Raw genomic sequence first — 22,163 nt, forward strand, 5'->3', positions numbered from 1 at the left:
TACTTGTTAGGAAGGAAGATGTGTTGGGCATTTTGAAAAACTTGAGGATAGACAAGTCCCCCGGGCCTGACGGGATATATCCAAGGATTCTATGGGAAACAAGAGATGAAATTGCAGAGCCGTTGGGAATGATCTTTTCGTCCTCACTGTCAACAGGGGTGGTACCAGGGGATTGGAGAGTGGCGAATGTCGTGCCCCTGTTCAAAAAAGGGACTAGGGATAACCCTGGGAATTACAGGCCAGTTAGTCTTACTTCGGTGGTAGGCAAAGTAATGGAAAGGGTACTGAAGGATAGGATTTCTGAGCATCTGGAAAGACACTGCTTGATTAGGGATAGTCAGCACAGATTTGTGAGGGGTAGGTCTTGCCTTACAAATCTTATTGAATTCTTTGAGGAGGTGACCAAGCATGTGGATGAAGGTAAAGCAGTGGATGTAGTGTACATGGATTTTAGTAAGGCATTTGATGAGGTTCCCCATGGTAGGCTTCTGCAGAAAGTAAGGAGGCATGGGATAGTGGGAAATTTGGCCAGTTGGATAACAAACTGGCTAACCGATAGAAGTCAGAGAGTGGTGGTGGATGGCAAATATTCAGCCTGGATCCCAGTTACCAGTGGCGTACCGCAGGGATCAGTTCTGGGTCCTCTGCTGTTTGTGATTTTCATTAATGACTTGGATGAGGGAGTTGAAGGGTGGGTCAGTAAATTTGCAGACGATACAAAGATTGGTGGAGTTGTGGATAGTAAGGAGGGCTGTTGTCGGCTGCAAAGAGACATAGATAGGATGCAGAGCTGGTCTGAGAAGTGGCAGATGGAGTTTAACCCTGAAAAGTGTGAGGTTGTCCATTTTGGAAGGACAAATATGAATGCGGAATACAGGGTTAACGGTAGAGTTCTTGGCAATGTGGAGGAGCAGAGAGATCTTGGGGTCTATGTTCATACATCTTTGAAAGTTGTCACTCAAGTGGATAGAGCGATGAGCTCGCGTTCATTAACAGAGGGATTGAATTTAAGAGCCGTGAGGTGATGATGCAGCTGTACAAAACTTTGGTAACGCCACATTTGGAGTACTGTGTACAGTTCTGGTCACCTCATTTTAGGAAGGATGTGGAAGCTTTGGAAAGGTGCAAAGAAGATTTACCAGGATGTTACCTGGAATGGAGAGTAGGTCTTACGAGGAAAGGTTGAGGGTGCTAGGCCTTTTCTCATTAGAACGGAGAAGGACGAGGGGCGACTTGATAGAGGTTTATAAGATGATCAGGGGAATAGATAGAGTAGACAGTCAGAGACTTTTTCCCCGGGTGGAACAAACCATTACAAGGGGACATAAATTTAAGGTGAAAGGTGGAAGATATAGGAGGGATATCAGAGGTAGGTTCTTTACCCAGAGAGTAGTGGGGGCATGGAATGCACTGCCTGTGGAAGTAGTTGAATCGGAAACATTAGGGACCTTCAAGCAGCTATTGGATAGGCACATGGATTTCGGTAAAATGATATAGTGTAGATTTATTTGTTTTTAAGGGCAGCACGGTAGCATTGTGGATAGCACAATTGCTTCACAGCTCCAGGGTCCCAGGTTCGATTCCGGCTTGGGTCACTGTCTGTGCGGAGTCTGCACGTCCTCCCCGTGTCTGCGTGGGTTTCCTCCGGGTGCTCTGGTTTCCTCCCACAGTCCAAAGATGTGCAGGGTAGGTGGATTGGCCATGATAAATTGCCCTTAGTGTCCAAAATTGCCCTTGGTGTTGGGTGGAGGTGTTGAGTTTGGGTGGGGTGCTCTTTCCAAGAGCCGGTGCAGACTCAGGGGGCCGAATGGCCTCCTTCTGCACTGTAAATTCAATGATAATCTATGATTAATCTAGGACAAAGGTTCGGCACAACATCGTGTTGTATGTTCTATATACTTATAGAAGCTTTTTGTTTGTGTTTTATGTTAGTTTCCTTTTGTAGTTCACCTTCTCTCTTTTGATTTGATTTTTAGTAGCCTTTTGCTGAATGAACCTTAAAGTTCTCCCAATCCTCCAGCTTACCACTAGCTTTTGCAGTATGGCATGCCATGTTTTTTGCCTTTATGTCTTCCTTGACTTCCTTGTTTAGCCATGGAATGTTTTTCTCCCTTTTACCATTCATTTTGCTCTCAGGAATGTACTTTAATTGAGAGGTATTTAATATCTCCCTGAACATTCGCCATTGTTCCTCAATTGTCCTACCCTCACTTATTTGTGCCCAATCTACTTGGGCCAACTCTTTCCTCAGGCCTGTATAATTACCTCTGCCCACTGCTAAAACTCTTGTATGGCACTCTGTCTTCTCTCGCTCAATCTGAATTTGTAATTCTAGCATGTTGTGATCATTCCTTCCAAGAGGATCCTTAATGACAAGACTGTTTATCAACCATTCTTCCTGACATAATATTAAATCTAAAATAGCCTGCTCTCTGGTTGGCTCCAGAACATATTACTCTAAGAAACAATCCCTCAATCACTTTATGAAATCTCCCTCGAGGCTACCCGTGCCAATTTGATTAGTCCAGTCAATATGCGTATTAAAACAACATGCAGCTTTCTGAAATAATACAAAGAACCTTATACTGTAATATCATAGAATCCCTACAAGGGGACTTCCGGTGGCGGCCATGGATGAGTAGGTTGCACATTTGATAGCTCCCGCCTGTGACGGACTTTTGGACCTTTTTCTCCCGTTTTTTCCTGGATTTTATGGGATCAATCGGTGAAGAGTGAGACAGTGAGGAGAAATCCCACTCCGGTGTATGGAGAATTGGACCAGAAGTTGCCGTGTGAGAAGACAAAGTCCTATAAGGAAGACACGAGCAGAGCTGGTAACGCGGGAAAGCATGGCGGAGAGCAAGGGCCGCGGGGAGACGGCACAGTGGTCGACGGAGCAGCTGGTGAAGTTTTTCGAAGATTGCTTCGCCAAGCTGAAGAAGGACACACTGGACCCGATTAAGGCTTCGATTGATCAAGTTGTGCAGAATCAAGAGACCCACTGAAGAGCGATCCAGGAGGTAGAGAAAAAGGTGTCCGAGCATGAGGAGTACATAACCATGCTGGAGACCAAGGTGATGATGATGAACGACCACCAGAAAAGAATGTAGGAGAAGCTGGAGGACCTGGCGAACAGGTCTAGGAGGTAGAATCTTAGAATTGTCGGCCTCCCTGAAGGCAGTCACGGATCGGATGCGAGGGCTTATGTGACGGACATGTTGAAGAAGCTGATTGGGGCTGAGGCGGTCCCTCAGCCCTGGAAGTGGATAGAGCGCACAGAGCCCTCACGAAGAAGCCCCGAGCGAACAAGCCGCCGAGGGCGATGGTGGTAACCTTTCACCGATTCCTGGACAAGGAACACGTTCTGCGGTGGGCCAAGAAGGAATGGAGCAGCAAGTGGGAGAATTATGAGCTGGGCATTTATCAGGACCTGGGCGCAGACTTGGCCAAGAGGCAAGCTGGGTTCAATCGGGCAAAAACAGCCCTCTTTAAGAAGGGGGTGAAGTTCCGGATGTTGTACCCTGCCCGTCTGTGGGTCACACATGAGGAATGGGACTTCCACTTCGAAACATCAGACAAAGTATGGACTTTTATTAAAGAAGAAAGGCTGGAGGTGAACGAAAAGACACTTAAGCCTTGGAGAGCATTGTTGTGGCGATTTGTTGTGCAAGGCTGTATAAGTATAGGTAGTGTTATGTGTAATAAGGGGCTGTTTTGATGGCTAAAGTTAACTTTGTCTTGCAGGGAGCTGGTTAGAGGGGGGATGGTCTTTGGGGCTGGTTCTGTTTTTGGGTGTTTTTTTTTCTAAAGTGGCTGTTTCTTCACTGTTTTTTTCTGATGTTCGTTTACTGGGGAATGTGATGCTTTTAATATGTTTGTCCAAGTGGGAGAGAACAATGGGGAGACAGACTGCTTGGTGTCATGGACGGGGCGATATCAAGTCAGCATGGGTCAGCTGACTCATAGAAGCTCAGTGGGGGGCGAGCAGGTGTAAAGCTGGATTTCTAGTGTTGTTGCTGGGGGGAGGGGAGAGGGGGAAGAGCTGCTTTGCTGACAGGGGAGGAACTGTTACTAGGGGACAAATGGGAGGTCGGGAACAGCGAATGCCCGAGGGGGGGCTCGTGGAGGCTCGAGTTAGAGGCTGGCCTAAAAAGGGTGATGGCTAGTCGGCAGGGGGCAGGGGAGGGGGGGGGCGGTGCGGGATCGCCCCGATCAGGCTGATTACATGTAACGTCAGAAGGTTGAATGGGCTGCTCAAGAGGGCTCACATGCTTGCGCATTTGAGGGGGCTGAAGGCGGACGTGGCAATGCTACAAGAGACACACCTAAAGATTATAGACCAGACGTGATTGAGAAAGGGGTGGGTTGGCCAAGTATTCCATTCGGGTTAGCACTGCGCCTCACGGCGTCGAGGTCCCAGGTTCGATCCCGGCTCTGGGTCACTGTCCTTGTGGAGTTTGCACATTCTCCCTGTGTTTGCATGGGTTTCGCCCCCACAACCCAAAAGATGTGCAGGCTAGGTGGATTGGCCACGCTAAATTGTCCCTTAATTGGAAACAAATTAATTGGGTACTCTAAATTTATTTTTAAAAAGTATTCCACTCAGGGCTGGACTCAAAGACCAGCGGGGTAGCGATCTTGATCAATAAACGAGTGGCATTCAAGGCAGGGAGAATCATGTCAGACAAGGAGGGTAGGTACATAATGGTGAGTGGGAAGCTGGAAGGGTGCGCGTGGTACTCGTGTACATATATGCTCCGAATTGGGACGATGTGGAATTTGTGAGGCGGGTGTTAGGTAAGATCCCAGACTTAGAGTCACATAACCTGATTATGGGAGGAGATTTTAACACAGTCATTGATCCGGAATTGGACCGGTCAAAATCCAGGACAGGGAGGAAGCCAGCCGCGGCAAATAAATTGAAGGGGTTTATGGAACAGATGGGGGGAGTAGACCCAAGGAGGTTTGCACGGCCAAGGGCGAAGGAGTTTTCTTTTTTCTCACATGTCCACAAGGTATACTCTCGCATCGACTTTTTTGTTCTGAGCAGGGCGCTAATACCGGGGGTGGTGGTTACTGAGTACTCGGCAATCGCAGTGTCTCCAGGTGGACAGGAGATACTGGGAGGCCCCGGATGCGGGGCTACTGAGGGAGCGGCGGAGGTTACAGGGAAAGCGGTGGAACAGTTTAGGAAGGCAAAGGGGTGATTTATGAGTACGGGGAAAGCAGAATGTTGGCGCACCAGCTCTGGAAAAGGGAGGCGGACAGGGAGATATGGAAAGTAAAGATGAGAGGCGGGAATACTGTCCTGGACCCAGTGGGGGTGAATGAGGTGTTTAAGGACTTTTATAGTAAATTATATGAGTTGGAACCCCCGGCTGGGGTGGCCGGGGAATGAGGCAGTTTTTGGATCTGTTGAGGTTTCCGAGGGTAGATGAGGATCTAGTGGAAGGGCTGGGAGCCCCAGTTGAGATTGAGGAAATAATCGAGGGGCTAGAGGGCATGGAGTCGGGCAAGGCTCGGGGCCTGACGGCTATCGGGTTGAATTCTATAAGACGTTTTCAGAGATATTGAGCCCACTGCTGGTGAGGACATTTAATGAAGCAAGAGAGAAGGGAGTCCTTCCCCCAACCATGTCGCAGGCCTCGATTTCATTGATCTTTAAACGGGAGAAGGATCCGGAGCAATGCGGGTCATAAAGGCCAATTTCTCTACTGAATGTGGACGCCAAACTGTTGGCTAAGATACTGGCCACAGGATAGAGGATTGTGTCCCGGGGGTGATAGGGGAAGACCAGACGGGATTTGGAAAGGGCAGGCAACTCAAGGCCAAGGTTCGAAGGCTTTTAAATGTTATTATGATGACCTCAGAAGGAGAGGAGGTGTAGGTGGCGTTAGTGATGGATGCGGAGGAGGCTTTTGATTGGGTGGAGTGGAATTACCTGTGGGAGGCGCTGGGAAGGTTTGAGTTTGGTGAGGGCTTTATTGACTGGGTGCGGTTGCTCTATCAGGCACCAGTAGCGAGTGTGCGTACGAACCGGCTGAGGTCGGGGTATTTTAAACTACACCGAGGGACGAGGCAAGGGTGCCCCCTCTCCCCGTTGCTCTGGCCATAGAGCCATTGGCCATGGCGTTAAGAGCCTCTAGGAACTGGAAAGGGCTGGTTCGGGGGGGGGTGGGAACACCGGGTCTCGCTTTACGCAGATGACCTGCTCTTGCACATTTCAGACCCGTTGGAGGGGATGGGGGAAGTAATGCGAATCTTGGGGGAATTTGGCAATTTTTCGGGGTATAAATTGAACATGGGGAAAGGCTAGATGTTCGCGATCCAGGCAAGAGGACAGGAGAAGAGACTGGGAGAGCTGCCGCTTAGAATGGTAGGAAAGAGCTTTTGGTATCTGGGAATCCAGGTGGCCAGGGAATGGGAGGCACTGCACAAGTTAAACCTATCCCGGCTGGCAGAACAAATGAAAGGGGACTTTAAGAGATGGAACATGCTCCCGGTATCACTGGCGGGGAGGGTACAGACCGTGAAAATGATGGTCCTCCCCAGATTTCTGTTTGTCTTTCAGTGCCTCCCCATCCTCATCCCAAAGGCCTTTTTCAATCGGGTGAATAAGATTATTTTGGGCCTTGTGTGAGCGGGTAAAACCCCGCGAGTGAAGAAAGTGTTGCTGGAGCGCAGTCGGGGTGAGGGTGGGTTGGCGCTGCTGAACTTCTGCAATTACTACTGGGCGGCTAATATAGCCATGATTAGGAAGTGGGGGGGGGGGGAATCGAATCGGTGTGGGAGCGGATGGAGGCGGCGTCATGCAAAGACACAAGTTTGGGAGCACTGATAACGGCACCTTTCCGCTCTCACCGGCCCGATACTCCACAAGTCCGGTGGTGGTGGCGGCTCTGAGAATCTGGGGGCAATGGAGGAGATATAAGAGAGTGGAGGGAGCATCGGTTTGGACCCCCATTTATAATAATCATCGGTTTGTACCGGATAGGTTAGATGGGGGATTCCGGAGATGACAAAGGGCAAGAATTAGAAGGATGGGGGATCTATTTGTAGACTGGAGCTTCCCCAGCTTGAAAGCCTTACCTTGGAGGATAAATTTGAATTGCCAGCAGGGAATGGGTTTCGATATCTGCAGGTGCGAGACTTCCTGAGAAAGCAGGTTCTGGCCTTTCCGCTGCTGCCGCCACGTGGGATACAGGATAGAGTAGTCTCCAGTACATGGACGGGAGAGGGAAAGGTATTGGATATTTACCAGGAGCTCTCTGAGGCGGAGGAAACTCCGGTGGAGGAGCTTAAGGGCAAGTGGGAGGAGAAGCAGGGAGGAGAGATAGAGGCTGGTCTGGGGCGGATGCCCTAAGCAGGGTTAATACATCCTCATCATGTGCCAGGCTTAGCCTGATACAATTTAAGGTAGTCCACCGGGCACAGATGACAGCGGCTAGGATGAGCAAGTTTTTCGGGGTAGAGGACAGGTGTGCGGGAACATGTCCACATGTTTTGGGACATGTCCATGTCCACATGTTTCAAATACCTTCATAAAAATATTTTACAAAATAAAAACAACATGCATACAGGTAGCACAGTGGGTAGCACTGTTGCTTCACAGCTCCAGGGTCCCAGGTTCGATTCCCAGCTTGGGTCACTGTGTGTGCGGAGTCTGCACGTTCTCCCCGTGTCTGCGTGGGTTTTCTCCGGGTGCTCTGGTTTCCTCCCCCAAGTCCTGAAAGATGTGCTGTTCGGTAATTTGGACATTCTGAATTCTCCCTCTGTGTACCCGAACAGGCGCCGGAATGTGGCGACGAGGGGCTTTTCACAGTAACTTCATTGCAGTGTTAATGTAAGACTACTTGTGATAATAAAGATTATTATTATTTTATTATTATTAAAATCACCCATGATTACCAATGTGCCTTCTCACAAACCTTCATTATTCTTTGGTTTATACCATACCCCACTTTGGAAGTATTGCTCGGGGGCCTGTAAATTACTCCTACCAAGGAGTTTTTTCCCTCATTTTCTATTTCCACCCAGATCGATTCAACATTTTGGCCCTTAGTGCCAATATCATTTCTTAATACAGCCTTGATGTAATCTTTAACCAATAAAGCAACTCCACCTCCTGTTCCATCCTGTCTATCCTTTCTGCATACTGAGTACTCTTGGACATTTAACTCCCAGTCCTGATCCTCCTGCAATAATGTTTAAGTGATCCCCACCAAATCATACCGTATTGTGCCATCAGTTCATTGACCTTATTCCAAATACTGTGTGCATTTAGGGACAGGTTTTTAAATATGTAGCACTGATTTGTTTTTCCCTTGTAGGATTTTCTTGTGCACTACGCTTTTTACACATTCTGACCTCCTTTATTAATCTCTGACAAAATTCAGTCTCATCCCCGCCTTTCACTCTCACAGCCACCTTACATTTTGATTTTTTACATTTCCTTTCCCCTCCGTAATCGTTAGACTGGCCCTGTTTGTTTCTCCTATTAATCTCTACCTTCTCCTCACATGCTGACCTGCAGCTTTGCTTCCCATTAACCATAATACTTCTTGTAGCGTTACTTTCCCTTCCCCACTTGCCAGTTTAAAGTCCTTGTGACCATCCTATTCATCCTTTCCGCTAGAACACTGGTCGCAGATCAGTTCAGGTGAAAACCTTCCCAACGTTAAAGATCCCTCCTATTCCAATACTAATGCCAGTGCCCCATGAAATGGAACCCCTCTTTCCCACACCACTCCTGTAGATATGTGTTTACTTCCCTAATTTTCTCATTCCTATGTCAATTTTCACATGGCTCGGATGGTAATCCAGAGATTATAACCCTTGAGGGCTTGTTCTTTAATTTTGTTCCTAGTTCCTGATAATCCCCCAAAAGATCCCCTTCCCTCGTCTTGCCTATGCTGTTTGTCCCAATGTGGACCACAACAACTGGATCCTCACCCTCCCTCTCCAATATCCTTTCAAGCCGGTTATAGATGTCCCTCAGCTTGGCACCCGGCAGGCCACATACTATGCGGGACTCTCGGTCCTGCTTGCAAAAGATTCTAACAGATCCTCTAATTATAGAATCCTCTACAACTTCCACTTGCCTTTTTGCTCCCCCCACTTGAATGGCCTCCTGTACAATGGAGCAGTGATCAGCTAGCACATCCTCCATACAGTAATTTCCCTCATCCACACAGTGAACAAGTACCTCGTACCTGTTGGACAAGGTCAAGAGCTGCGGCTCCTTCATTTCAGAATTCATGATCCCTCTACCTGCCTCACACACAGTCCCACACCCTGCTCCCTGACAACTGGACACATTTGAGGTACTTAATCTACAGGGTGTGACTGCCTCCTGAAACAATGTGTGCAGGTAACTCTCCCCCTCCCAGATGTGCCGCAGTGTCTGAAGCTCAGATGTGGTCACTGCAGCTTGCAATGGGATCTATCAGCTCCCATATCATGCTGCTGCAAGCACATCACCTGCCCAGCCATCTCTACTTAGTTAATTAATTAATTTGTTTTCCAGCGTTTTTTCTTTCAAACTTGGCACAGATTCCCTACCAGCCAATCAGGTCACAGCTTTCCTATGTGATGCTTGATCAATAACTCCCGAAGCGAGATTGGAGACAATTGAAGGCTTTATTGTACTAGATGTTTCCCCCAGCAGTGCAGGTACAGAATGCAGCTGCTGGGGAGACATAGGCTCTTATACCCCGCCTTACTGGGCGGAACCAGCAGGCAGGCTTCACCAATGAAATAGCAGTCTCAGGTATCTCCCACACCAATGGTCTTACAGCATTATTCAGGGTACCGTAATACCTCTAATACCAACTACCACACTATGACATCAGGGGCGGGATTCTCCCGTACCCCGCGGGGCGGGGGGTTCCGGCGTAATGGAGTGGCGTGAACCACTCCGGCGTCGGGCCGCCCCAAAGGTGCGGAGACGCCGCACCTTTAGGGGCCAAGCCCTCACCTTGAGGGGCTAGGCCGGCGCCGGTGTGGTTTCCGCTCCACCGGCTGGCAGGAAAGGCCTTTGGCGCCACGCCAGCCGGCGCCGAAAGGTCTTCGCCGGGCAACGCATACGCAGGAGCGTCAGCGGCTGCTGACGTCATCCCCGCACATGCGCAGGGGAGGGGGTCTCTTCCGCCTCCGCCAGAGTGAAGACCATAGCGAAGGCTGAAGAAAAAGAGTGCCCACACGGCACAGACCCGCCCGCGGATTAATGGGCCCCAATCGCGGGCCAGGCCACCGTGGGGGCACCCCCCTGGACCAGATCGCCCCACGCCCCCCCCCCCCCCCAGGACCCCGGATCCTGCCCGCGCCGCCTTGTCCCACTGGTAAGGTAGGTGGTTTAATCCATGCCGGCAGGAGAGGGTTGACAGCGGCGGGACTTCGGCCCATCACAGGCCAGAGAATCGGCGGGGGTGGGCCCGCCGAACGGCGAGGCGAAATTCCCGCCCTCGATGAATCTCTGGTGGCGGAGAATTTGGGACACGGCGGGGGCGGGATTCACGCCAGCCCCGGCGATTCTCCGACCCGGTGGGGCGTCGGAGAATCGCGCCCATGCTTCAGTTTTTTCAGCTTCAGTGGAATCCTCGATACTCACCGGCGCCCTCCGGGAATGCTCCCTGGAGACTCGGCCGCAAATCCCTGAGGTAAGTTACCTTATATACTCACTGCTCTGATGCTCCGCCCTCCGAGACTACTCCCTGGAGACTAGGCCACAAGTTACTTTATATACTCACCGCTCCGATGCTCCGCCCTCCGAGACTACTCCCTGGAGACCAGGTCGCAAATCCTTGAGGTAAGTTACTTTATATACTCACTGCTCTGATGCTCCATCCTCCGAGATTACTCCCTGGAGACTAGGCCGCAAATCCCTGAGGTAAGTTACTTTATATACTCGCCGCTCCGATGCTCCGCCCTCCGAGTCTACTTCCTGGAGACGAGGCCGCAAGTTGCTTTATATACTCACCGCTCGGATGCTCCTCCCTCCGGGACAGCTCCCTGGAGACTAGGCCACAAATCCCTGAGGTAAGTTACTTTACATACTCAGCGCTCCGATACTCCGCCCTCCAAGACTACTCCCTGGAGACTAGGCCAGAAGTTACTTAATATACTCACCGCTCCGATGCTCCGTCCTCCGAGACTACTCCCTGGAGACTAGGCCACAAATTCCTGAGGTAAGTTACTTTATATACTCGCCGCTCCGATGATCCACCATCCGAGACTGCTCCCTGCCGACTAGGCTGTAAGTTACTTTATACATTCGCCAATCCGATGCTCCACCCTCTGAGGCTGCTCCCTGGAGACTAGACCTGCTCTTGTATCTACAGTATTTATATGGTTAGTCCAGTTTAAGGGGCATCTTGACAAATACATGAATAGGATGGGAATAGAGGGATACGGACCCTGGAAGTGCAGAAGATTTTAGTTTAGATGGGCAGCATGGTCGGCACAGACTTGGAGGGCCGAAGGGCCTGTTCCTGTGCTGTACTTTTCTTTGTTCTTTGTTGTTCAGTTTAGTTTCTGATCAATGATAACACTATGGGATGTTGTTAGTTTGGATTCAACAATGGTAATGCCATTGAATGTCAAGGGAAGATGGCTAGCTTCTCTTTCATTGGATACAGAAATTGTTTGTCACTTGTGTGGCGTGAATGTCACTTACCACTTAACAAATCAAGCCTAAACGTTGTCCAGGTCTTCCTACATATGGACATTTACTGCATCAGTATGTGAAGAGCTCCGAATGGTACTGAACATTGTTCATTCATCGGCAAACATCTCCAATTCTGAGCTTACGATAAAGGGAAGATCAAATAACTGAAGATGTTTGGGCAAAGGACACCTGAGGAACCCCTGCTTCAGTGTGACTGAGTAAAGAAAGAAAAAAACGTGGACAGCATTTCTGATCCTGATCGCTACCCAGCAGCTATCCTCGAAATTTGCATGCTTGGCGAATCGGTCTGACAAGTGCAAAATGCAGGCCTCATCTGTCTTCTCAAGTGGATGTTAAAGATCCCCAAACACGATTTCAAAGAAGAGCATGGGAGTTTTTCCAATTGTCCTGACCCATTTATATCCCTGTACACAAATTTCCTGATGTATTTCCTCCAGCACTAAAGGGCCCCCCCCCCCCCCCCCCCCCCAAATAATGTACTTCAAAAGTCACCAAGACATCCTGAGGTTATGAAAGAAATTATATAAATGCAAGTATTTCTTTCTGATAGGACAAAGAGTCATCCAGACTCAAAATGTTAGCTATGTTCTCTCTCCACAGATGCTATCAGATCTGCTGAGATTGTCCAGCATTTTCTGTTTTTGTTTCCGATTCCAGCATCCACAGTAATTTGCTTTTATCTTAGGTTAGGATTAGCCTTGCCTGTGCAATCGAATAATCTACTAACACTCATTGTCTGGGCTTGTGCCGGCAGAATCTGTGGTTGGCAGAGATACTGGAAGGTGGACAATATCTGTGGGGTGGCACAAAAACAATGGTTTTAATTCCCATAATAAGGCTAAATTAAAATATTCAATGTTTGCAAAGTTTACTGGGTCAGTATTAAAATGACTGCCCTTTGCTGGAAATTTGTTTTGATCTTCATTCATGATGCACAATGCATTTATTCCTTTGGTACTTAAACCATGTCTAAAAGACTGCAGTGAACCACACGTTGAGACACATGCGAACAGTGGGGGATATGGCTGAAATCCGCAGTGCTGAAATGGTTAACGCCTGTTGTGATGAGGGAAAGGCAGCATAGCCCAGCTGCTCACGTGAAAGCACAGCCAGTCATTAAACTGCCATCTCTGTGATGAGATGGAATCAATGACCCATGGCATGCACCACAGGCTCAGGGGTAAAGATACACATCACTTCCCCATCAGCATACAATATCCCGACTGCAGGCACACCATGGTCGGTCTGTTAGCCATTACTTTGATCTGTTTACTTGGTGAAAGGTGCTTTTCCGTCTGTTAACGGTGGGATTCTCCTTCACTCTATACACACTGTGACAATATTAAAAAACATATTTTCCCCGAAGAATACAAAGCCATTTCCACTTGATATCTTTAGCTGCAGTGCACTGATAATAAAGCATTACTGTGGTAGTCACCACTGTTATATTATATTGTATATACTGCACTGCATACGAGGGTATTATGGTAAGGCCCCTGTACTACAGGTACGGGGGTAGATCCCTGCCTGCAGGCTCCGCCCAGTAGGCAGAGTATAAATGTGTGTGCTCTCTGAACTGCAGCCATTTCGGCAGCAGCTGTAGGAGGCCACACATCTCTGTGTAATAAAGCCTTGATTACTCTCTACTCTTGTCTCGTCATAATTGATAGTGCATCAATTTATTACACAGAGATTTTGCAAAGATGGATCTCCGCATCAAGCCCGATCGCCTGCAGCTGCATCCTCAAGCAGACAACGCTAAAAAGGACTTCGCACATTGGCTAGCTAGCTTTGAAGCATACATCGGATCTGCAACAGACCCAATCCCAGAAGCACAGAAGCTCCAGATTCTGTACACGCGGCTGAGCCCCGATGTCTTCCCCCTCATCCAGGATGCGCCTACCTACGCAGAGGCCATGGGCGCTACTGAAGGAGAACTACGCTCAGCAGAGAAACAGGATCTACGCCTGGCACCTACTGTCCACGCGGCACCAACTTCCCGGTGAGTCTGTGGAAGATTTCTGGCGTGCCCTGCTCGCCCTGGTGAGAGACTGTGATTGCCAGGCCGTTTCGGCCGCTGAACATTCTAACCTGCTAATGAGAGACACGTTCATTACGGGCATAGGGTCGGCCGTCATCCGCCAGCGCCTCTTAGAAGGGGCTACGCTTGACCTCGCGGCGACCAAGAAACTAGCGCTCTCGCTCACAGTCGCCTCACGCAACGTACAGGCGTATGGCTCCGACCGCACGGCCCACCCCTCCTGGGCACGTGGACCCCGCCAGCGGCCACCCCATCGTGGACCCCATCGGCGACCACCCCCAGCAAACCCAGCAAATTCACTATACAGTGAATGGTAGAACCCTCAAGAGTATTGAAAGTCAAAGAGATCTAGGAGTACAGGTCCACAGATCACTGAAAGGGGCTACACAGGTGGAGAAGGTAGTCAAGAAGGCATACGGCATGCTTGCCTTCATTGGCCGGGGCATTGAGTATAAGAATTGGCAAGTCATGTTGCAGCTGTATAGAACCTTAGTTAGGCCACACTTGGAGTATAGTGTTCAATTCTGGTCGCCACACTACCAGAAGGATGTGGAGGCTTTAGAGAGGGTGCAGAAGAGATTTACCAGAATGTTGCCTGGTATGGAGGGCATAAGCTATGAGGAGCTATTGAATAAACTCGGTTTGTTCTCACTGGAACGAAGGAGGTTGAGGGGCGACCTGATAGAGGTATACAAAATTATGAGGGGCATAGACAGAGTGGATAGTCAGAGGCTTTTCCCCAGGGTAGAGGGGTCAATTACTAGGGGGCATAGGTTTAAGGTGAGAGGGGCAAAGTTTAGAGTAGATGTACGAGGCAAGTTTTTTACGCAGAGGGTAGTGGGTGCCTGGAACTCACTACCGGAGGAGGTAGTGGAAGCAGGGACGATAGGGACATTTAAGGGGCATCTTGACAAATATATGAATAGGATGGGAATAGAAGGATACGGACCCAGGAAGTGTAGAAGATTGTAGTTTAGTCGGGCAGTATGGTCGGCACGGGCTTGGAGGGCCGAAGGGCCTGTTCCTGTGCTGTACATTTCTTTGTTCTTTGTTCTTTGTTGTTAAACCCCACGCCTGTGCCGCGCGACAGCCAACCAACCCCGGGGGACCCAAGTGCTACTTCTGCAGACAGACAAAACACCCCCGGCAGCGATGCCCGGCGCGGAGCGCGCTCTGCAAGGCCTGCGGCAAGAAAGGACATTTCGCTGCAGTGTGCCAGGCCCGCTCAATCGCGTGCGGCCAATGGGCACCGCCATCTTCCTTGCCTCAGACCACGAGCGGCCCGTGGGCGCCGCCATCTTGCTCCCCTCACAACACGTGCAGCCCATGGGCGCCGCCATCTTGCTTGCCTCACAACCAATGGGCGGAGCCAACTTGCCTGCCCCAGGACACGTGCGGCCCGAGGGCGCCGCCATCTTCTCCGCCTCAGGACCCACCTCATCAGGCCGCTCATCGCCTGCAACCGCCGACGACCAGCCGCGTCTCGCCTCCGTCACGATCGACCAGTTCCGACTGCAAAACCTCGCGACCACGTCGACAAAGGTGATGGTCGACGGGCATGAGGTAGCCTGCCTTCTGGACTCCGGGAGCACTGAGAGCTTCGTCCATCCCGACACGGTAAGGCAGTGCTCCCTCGCGGTACACTCCATTAACCAAAGAATCTCCCTGGCCTCCGGATACTGCATCGCCACCCTCACCATCCAGGGCGTAGAGTTCAGTGGCTTCGGGCTCTACATCCTCCCCAACCTCTGTGCTGCCTTGCTACTCGGCCTGGACTTCCAGTGCAACCTCCAGAGCCTAACCCTGAAATTTGGCGGACGCCTACCGCTCCTTACTGTATGCGGCCTCACGACTCTTAAGGTTGACCCGCCTTCTCTATTTGCAAACCTCACCCCAGATTGCAAACCCGTCGCCACCAGGAGCAGACGGTACAGCGCCCAGGACAGGACCTTCATCAGGTCTGAGGTCCAGAGGCTGCTGCGTGAAGGTATCATCGAGGCCAGCAACAGCCCCTGGAGAGCCCAAGTGGTAGTGGTGAAAGCGGGGGAGAAAAACAGGATGGTCGTACACCGCGTTTGAAGCGGACGGCCGCCTTTACCATTTCCTTAGGGTTCCCTTCGGCGTCACTAACTGGTCTTCCAACGGGAGATGGACCGAATCGTTGACCGGACTGCTGGCCACTTTCCCGTACCAGGATAACGTCACCATCTGCGGCCACGACCAGCAGGACCACGACGCTAACCTTTCCAAATTTCTCCACACTGCCAAACTCCTCAACCTAACCTACAACAAGAAGTGCGTGTTCAGCACGAACCGATTAGCCATCCTCGGCTATGTGGTTCAGAATGGAGTTCTAGGGCCGACCCCGATCGCACGCGCCCCCTCATGGATCTCCCCCTTCCCCACTGCCCCAAGGCCTTCAAACGATGCCTGGGGTTCTTTTCGTACTACGCCCAGTGGGTCCTTAACTATGCGGACAAGGCCCGCCCACTCATCCACTCCACCGGTTTCCCACTGATGGCCGAGGCTCACCAGGCCTTCAACCGTATCAAGGCCGACATCGCCAAGGCCGCGATACACGCGGTCGATGAGAGGCTCCCCTTCCAAGTCGAGAGCGATGCATCAGATGTCGCTCTGGCCGCCACCCTCAATCAGGCAGGCAGGCCCGTGGCATTCTTTTCCTGCACCCTCCATTCCTCCGAAATTCGGCACTCCTCCGTCGAAAAGGAAGCCCAAGCTATCGTTGAAGCTGTGCGGCACTGGAGGCATTACCTGGCCGGCAGGAGATTCACTTTCCTCACAGACCAACGGTCGGTTGCCTTCATGTTTAACAACACACAGCGGGGTAAGATCAAAAACGATAAGATCTTGCGGTGGAGGATCGAGCTCTCCACCTTTAATTACGAGATTTTGTATCGCCCCGGTAAGCTCAACGAGCCCCCCCGATGCCCTGTCCCGAGGTACATGTGCCAGCGCACAAGTGGACCGACTCCGGTCCCTGCACGACGATCTCTATCACCCAGGGGTCACCCGCTTTTATCACTTCATTAAAGCCCGCAATCTGCCCTACTCCATCGAGGAAGTCAGGGCTATCACCAGAGACTGCCAGGTCTGCGCGGAGTGTAAACCGCACTTCTACCGGCCAGACCGTGCGTGCCTGGTGAAGGCCTCCCGCCCCTTTGAATGCCTCAGCGTGGACTTCAAAGGGCCCCTCCACCGACCGTAACACGTATTTTCTCAATGTGGTCGACGAATATTCCAGATTCCCCTTCGCCATCCCATGCCCCGATATGACGTCTGCCACCATCATCAAAGCCCTCAACACCATCTTCGCTCTGTTCGATTTCCCAGCCTATGTCCACAGCGACCGGGGTCCTCATTTATGAGCGATGAGCTGCGCCAGTACCTGCTCAACAGGGGCATTGCCTCGAGCAGGACGACCAGCTATAACCCCCAGGGAAACGGGCAGGTGGAGCGGGAGAATGGGACAGCCTGGAAGGCGGTCCAGCTGGCCCTACGGTCCAGAAATCTCCCAGCCTCCCGCTGGCAGGATGTCCTCCCCGACGCACTTCACTCCATTTGGTCGCTCCTGTGCACGGTGTCTAACGAAAACCCCCATGAGCGTCTCTTTGCCTTCCCCAGGAAGTCCACCTCCGGGGTTTCGCTCCCAACGTGGTTGGCAGTTCCAGAACCCGTTCTCCTCCGCAAGCACATGCGACTCCACAAGGCGGACCCGTTGGTCGAAAGGGTGCAGCTACTCCACGCAAATCCACAGTACGCCTACATAGCATAACCCGACGGCCGCCAAGACACAGTCTCCCTCAGGGACCAGGCACCAGCTGGGTCCCCCCCCTGCCCCGGCACCACCCTCCCTTCCCCCAGCGCACCCCACCACAGCCCTCGCTCCAGGACAATCCATCCTCCCCTTGGTCCCACCCGGGGATGAAGAGGATGTCGACACGCTCCCGGAGTCACCGACGACCGAGCCGACACCTGACTCGCCACCAGCACTGCGGCGCTCTCAACGACGGATCAAGACACCAGACCGTCTACATTTGTAACCTTCTCTGAAATTTTAATTCCCCCGCTGGACTCATTTTTAACAGGGGGTGAATGTGGTAGTCACCACTGTTGTATTATATTGTATGTACTGCACTGCATACGAGGGTATTACGCTAAGGCCCCTGTACTACAGGTACGGGGGTAGATCCCTGCCTGCTGGCTCCGCCCAGTAGGCGGAGTATAAATGTGTGTGCTCTCCGAACTGCAGCCATTTCGGCAGCAGCTTTAGGAGGCCACACATCTCTGTGCAATAAAGCCTCGATTACTCTCTACTCCATGTCTCGTCGTAATTGATAGTGCGCCAATTACACTGTGGGGCACAACTTCAACAATAACCCAGAAAACCCACTATTCACAAACAGGGACACTTAAATTTAAGGGCTGTTTCTCACCTCAAACACTGAAGTCATGAGGGTACTTTGAGAGAGTTAAGAGTTGAAACTTTAATGTGAGGTTTCCACAGGATCTGTAAATTAATTGCATTGGCCCACTATCAATAAAGTTAGCTGATTTCTGTTGATATGAAAATCGTTGAATGCTTCTCAGTTAAAGTTTCACCACCTTAGTTCTCTTTGTGTTTGGCAACTGGCCTGAACACGTGGGAGTGCTGGTAACAATGCCTTAGATTTTGCCTGTCTGGGCCTGCTTTAAAGCACCCCCAGGCCCAATCCATTAATGCTTCATCACGTCTAGATTTGAGGTAGCTTATTACCAGAGACCCGAGGAATGTCACTGCTTGCAGGAGAGACAATTGGTAATAAGAAGCCCTCTCCCAACCAGCTAGAGCACAAGCACCAATTCCTTTCTAACCTTTCACTACCAGGTCAGACAGTCTCCGTACATTTAAACTTCCATTGCCAATGGACAGACTCCCTTTCTCCAAAAACCTTAACTCATTGCCTACCAGTCAACAGATGCTCACTTCTAAGGTTAACATCGTGTGGCAGTACATGTTGCCTCCATTGCTTTTTCTTCAAATTCTTCCGTGTTCCCTTTGGTAAGGTACAGTTGTAGTCACCTTCTGGCATCTCACTGAAGTTATTCTTCTTGTATTTAGCTTGTCAGTGCATGTCGGAAAGCTATTCAACTGTGGGGTCATCACAGTCAAGTACCATCCTGCCCTCAGTCATGGTGGACCACCTCCCTGCAGGAATCTATGATAGTGATCAGGAGTCTCTGTCTAGGGATCAGGAATCTTTGGGTAGGGATCAGGAATGCCTGGAGAGGGATCATGATTCTCTTGATAGTGATCAGGACTCTAGCTAGGGATCAGGAGTCTCGTGATAGGGATTAGGAATCCCTGGATAGTGACCAGGAACTTCTGGTTAGGAATCAGGAATCCCTGGACAGTGATCAAGAGTTTCTGGTCAGGAATCCCTGAATAGCGATCGGGAATCCCTGGATAGTGATCATGAATCTCGGAATAGTGATAAAGAGTCTCTGGATAGTGATCAGCAATCCATGAAGTGATCCGGAATCACCACAAGTTAGAGAAATCCGGGCTTTTTTATTTCCTCCCTCACTAGTCCATACTCACCATGTGAGCACCCAACAGCCATCCGAGGTGAGTACAGTCCTTAATCTTACTGACACGTGTTGTTCAGTACCACACATGCCACTGCTTATTCCAGTTTATCCATTGTTTCTGTTTTTATTTCAGATTTCCAGCATCCACGGTATTTTGTTTTTATGTCACTGCTTTCACTGTCTAATAGTTTGAAGAGACAAATCTTCACTAAGCAGAAGGTGAGATTGCTCTTTCAGACTGAAACAGAATCCAAAATGCTTAGTTACAATATAAGTACCGAGATAGTCCTCTTATTACAAATTACCTTCCCATCACACACACTAGAAGTCATTACTATTCATTCAGCAATATATCACCATGCATTTTTAACCACTATGTTTCTTCCTTCAATACAAAACCCTGCCAGAACCAGAACTTTAGGCGTTGAGTGAAGAGTTGGACAGAGCAACCCTACACCTAGGAAACAATAGGAGGGCAGAGAGATTGCGGGCAACAGCAAAGAGGTTGAAATTGTAGGAACAAAACCAAACACTTCCTAGTCGATCATTGTGTGTGATTCAGTGGGAGGTCTGAATGGGTCATTAGTCTGATCTGTGTAAATTCTGACCCCGTTGTAACCTTTACAATTCTGTGTTTCTTTGTACTGAGCTTTTTAACAAACTGGACACTAAGCAGACATGTGCCCCCTCAATCATTCTTTCAACACGGGGCTTTGAACATTGTGTGCTGTTTACCGGTCAAATTACATTTTATTCGCTGCCCTGGCACGGTCCTTGGAGTCGCAGATTAACTACTCACATCAAATACCTCTCCATGTTACTTCTAACACAAGCATTAGTTTAGTACTTGCATTGAAAGAGAGAGCAGAGGAAGATCATGCAAATCCACTAAGAATTATCGGCAACAGTATTTTCTGCCCCTCGTGTTTTTCATTTGTATTTAAAGCATCTTCTTTAAACGTGCATTTTGACTGTCATTGAGGTCGATCACATCATTTCTCAGCACTTGGTCTGTAAAGAGTAAATTGAAATTGTCCTTTATGGAACTCACAGTGGAGACTCGGGGAACATTTCTCTTAAATCTGAGTTGGGTCCATGTTGGGGTCAACGAATACAATTATTTTTGTATCTGATGATTTAAAGTTTTAAAAAATAAATGTAAAGTACCCAATTCCTTTTTGTTTCCAATTAAGGGTCAATTTAGTGTGGCCAATCCACCTACCCTGCGCATCTTTGGGTTGTGGGAATGAGACCCACGCAGACATGGAGAGAAAGTGCGAACTTCACATGGACAGTGACCCGGGGCCGGGATCGAACCCGGATCCTTAGTGCAGTGAGGCAACAGTGCTAGCTACTGCGCCACCCTGCCACCCTTCTGATGATTTAAAGTTTATGATATCTGTGGACTTATTTCCTACTTTTATACCGTCCTTCTCCAAACCCGTGAGCTGCATTGTATGAGAGCTGTCGACTACCTTAGTGTTGGTCCCACACAGCTAACTGCCCAGATGAAAAGTAATTCCAGTGGTGAGCGCTTGTCACACTCAGCATGGTACGTGGGCTTATTTGCTTTGTAAACTCAGTGATACTCACACAGCAACACACACTTGGCAGCATCTTCAGAGATGCCGCCCACGCCAACTCAACCAGTGATACAGGAAATATGAAAACGGCATTGGTGTTCCCTGTCACATGACTGCTGAATGAGCACTTATCTGATACAGGGAGCAAATACACCTAATTCAGGTTACAGGCCTCAGTTGCCCCAATAGGACATGAAGATCTTTGGAGCATCTTCAAAGCAAGAGTACGTATGCAAGAGCAACAGTAATATTCAAGCTCTCTTTGGAGAACATTCATTCATTCATTCACCAAATGATGCAGAATGTCCAATATTCTTCACTGAGTCCAACGATGTGCTGAATGCATGGAGGTAAATTCAATTACAAAGTGGAACACATTTTGTTACTATAGACAGGAGGTATGATAAAATGATTTGAATTAGCTGTTTCCAAACTTCCCTGGAAGAAGCCGAAAATATAAGAGCTTGCAAATGTTGGCAAGTGGTTGCAATCCAAGCTGTTGTCATACTGGTTTCAGCCAGGTACAGAATCACCTTCATCAGATGCAAACTGCTGTGGAGAAAGGATTTGGAAACTAAAGGTAGACCAATGGATCTAATAGCAATGATTGCCGAAGGAGTAAAACCTTGGCGACCCCTTTTCCTTATTCATTCAAGGGATGTGGATTTCGCTGGCTGGGCCAGCATTTATTGCCTTTCCCGAAATGCTTTCCCGAAGGTGATGGTGAACCGCTGCAGTCCATGTGGTGTAGGTACACCCACTGTGCTGTTAGGGAGGGAGTTCCAGGATTTTGACCCAGTGGTTGTGGAGGAACGGCGATATATTTCCAAGTCAGAATGGTGAGTGGTTTGGATTAGAACCTGCAGGTGTGTGGTGTTCCCATGTACCTGCTGCCCTTGTCTTTCTGGATGGTAGTGATCATGGGTTCGGAAGGTGCTGCATAAGGAGCCTTGGTGAGTTCCTGCGGTGCATCTTGTAGGTGGTGAACACTGCTACTGCTTTGCATTGGTGGTGGAGGGAGTGAATGTTTGTGGCTGGGGTGTTAATCCTGTTTTGGCCTGAAGGGTATCAAACTTCTTGAGTGTTGTTAGTGCTGCACTCATACAGGCAAGTGGAGAGTATTCCATTATACTCCTGACTTGTGCTTTGTAGATGGTGGACAGGCTTTGGGGAATTACAAGGTGAGTTACTCACCGTATGATCCCTATCCTCTGACCTGCTCTTGTTGCCACAGCATTTATATAGCTAGTCCAATTAAGTTTCT

At 49.7% G+C, this 22,163-nt stretch overlaps 1 long non-coding RNA gene across 1 annotated transcript in view; it reads left to right on the forward strand.

The window, feature by feature from the left end:
• Positions 1-22,163, forward strand: part of LOC140386729 (uncharacterized) — an 87,637-nt gene that overhangs the window by 37,153 nt on the left and 28,321 nt on the right. The gene's annotated exons all lie outside the window — the stretch shown is intronic.

This window comes from Scyliorhinus torazame, chromosome 12, assembly GCF_047496885.1.
Source record: "Scyliorhinus torazame isolate Kashiwa2021f chromosome 12, sScyTor2.1, whole genome shotgun sequence".
In the NCBI taxonomy this organism is placed as follows: Eukaryota; Metazoa; Chordata; class Chondrichthyes; order Carcharhiniformes; family Scyliorhinidae; genus Scyliorhinus; species Scyliorhinus torazame.